Below are 2,500 nucleotides of genomic sequence, written 5' to 3'. Positions count from 1 at the left end.
GGATAGTGGCCCTTTAGTAAATTTGATTATAGGCAGTAAGGTAAACTGTTCCCGTTGCTTTTTTTTCAAAATTATTTTTATTTTTAGATATATCCTCTTCTGCTCTGATTCTTCTTTTTTCTCATTTTCTCTTTTATTTCTAATTATCTTTTTCTTTCTACTATTTTTTATCTATTTTTTTCACCTTGCTTCTTACCCCAGCTCCCCCACCCCCCTTCTCTCTTGTTATCCATATTATTTTCTTTATTCTTTACTCCTTCCTCAGCCTCCATTCACTTCTCTTCTCCTACCTCCTCCTTTTTATCTCGAGACTTCCTTTTTTACCTTTGTTATATATTCTTATTTTGTTCTCTTCCTCCCACTTTCCTATACTTCACATCTTCCGCCTATTCTTCTCTCTCCTTTCCTCCTCCTCGCTACCTCCTCGTAAATCTTTTTTTCTCTCATTCCTCCACTTCTTCTCTCTCCTACTTGTTTCTCCCTTGTTTCTCTATATTTGTTATCATCGTCTCTCTTACTGTCTATCCTTTTTCTACTTCTCCCTCCTCCATCTTTTCGCCTTCTCCTACCTCTCTTCTTCTCCTTATTATTATTTCTCGATCTTCCTCCCCCTCTCTTCCTTCCTCCACTTTCCCTCCTTCCTCCATCCTCCACCCCTCCTCTCCTTCCTCCCGTTTCTCTTCGTTCGCCCACCTCTCCTCCTTCCTCCATCTCTTCTTCCATCTCTCCTCCTTTCTCCACCTCCCCTTCTTCCTCCACCTCTCCTTCTTCCATCTCTCCTCCTTCCTCCATCTCTCCTCCTTCCTCCATCTCTTCTTCCATCTCTCCTCCTTCCTCCACCTCTCCTTCTTCCATCTCTCCTCCTTCCTCCATCTCTCCTCCTTCCTCCACCTCTCTTTCCTCCATCTCTCCTCCTTCCTCCATCTCTTCTCCTTCCTCCATCTCTCCTCCTTCCTCCATCTCTCCTCCTTCCTCCATCTCTTCTTCCATCTCTCCTGCTTCCTCCATCTCTCCTCCTTCCTCCATCTCTCCTCCTTCCTCCATCTCTCCTCCTTCCTCCATCTCTTCTTCCATCTCTCCTGCTTCCTCCATCTCTCCTCCTTCCTCCATCTCTCCTCCTTCCTCCATCTCTTCTTCTTCCATCTCTCCTCCTTCCTCCATCTCTCCTCCTTCCTCCATCTCTTCTTCTTCCATCTCTCCTCCTTCCTCCATCTCTCCTTCCTCCATCTCTTCTTCTTCCATCTCTCCTCCTTCCTCCACCTCTCCTTCCTCCATCTCTCCTCCTTCCTCCATCTCTCCTCCTTCCTCCATCTCTCCTCCTTCCTCCATCTCTCCTCCTTCCTCCATCTCTTCTTCTTCCATATCTCCTCCTTTCTCCACCTCTCCTTCCTCCATCTCTCCTCCTTCCTCCATCTCTCCTCCTTCCTCCATCTCTTCTTCTTCCATCTCTCCTCCTTCCTCCATCTCTCCTCCTTCCTCCATCTCTCCTCCTTCCTCCATCTCTTCTTCTTCCATATCTCCTCCTTTCTCCACCTCTCCTTCCTCCATCTCTCCTCCTTCCTCCATCTCTCCTCCTCCCTCCATCTCTCCTCCTTCCTTCATCTCTCCTCCTTTCTCCACCTCCCCTTCCTCCATCTCTCCTTCTTCCTCCATCTCTCCTCCTTTCTCCACCTCCCCTCCTTCCCCAACCTCCCCTCCTTGCTCCACCTCTCCTTCTTCCATCTCTCCTCCTTCCTCCACCTCTCCTTCTTCCACCTCTCCTCCTTTCTCCACCTCCCATCCTTCCTCCATCTCTCCTTCCTCCTCCATCTCTCCTCCTTCTTCCACCTCTCCTCCTTCCTCCATCTCTCCTCCTTTCTCCACCTCTCCTTCCTCCTGTTTCTCGCTCTCCCCAAAACTTCCATCATTAGATATCCCTTCTCTGTGAGACAAAGGCTTCTTCCAGCACAATAGAATAAAAACTATGGCAACAGTCTCAAACAAAGCTCAAACAACAACAACAAAGAAATACAAAAAAAGAGAAGGAAAAAAAATAACAGGGCCTGAGTTTAAACGCTAGCGGTGATGGGAGGGGATTCATTTTTGTGTTTTTTTTAATGTTTTCTCTTTCTTTCTTCTATTCTCCGTCTCTCTGCCTTTCTTTGGGTCTCTGTCTGTGTCCTTCTGTCTTTCTCTGTGCCTGTGTCTCTGTCTCTGTCTCTGTATCTCTGTCTCTGTCTCTGTCTCTGTCTCTGTCTCTGTCTCTGTCTCTGTCTCTCTCTCTCTCTCTCTCTCTCTTTCTCTCTCTCTCTTTAATTATTGGAATCATCATCGTCGTTGTCAATATTGTTATTCTTCTTCTTATTGTTGTTGTTGTGCTGGTTTCCTCCTCCTCATCATCGTCGTCGTCATCGTCATCATCATATCTCATCATGATTATCATCGTCATCATATCATCTCATCATAATCTTCATCATCATTATCACCATCTTCATGATCATCATTATCTTCATCGTGATCA

The sequence above is a fragment of the Penaeus chinensis genome, chromosome 6, assembly GCF_019202785.1.
Source record: "Penaeus chinensis breed Huanghai No. 1 chromosome 6, ASM1920278v2, whole genome shotgun sequence".
Lineage (NCBI taxonomy): Eukaryota > Metazoa > Arthropoda > Malacostraca > Decapoda > Penaeidae > Penaeus > Penaeus chinensis.
This window is presented reverse-complemented; position numbering follows the sequence as displayed.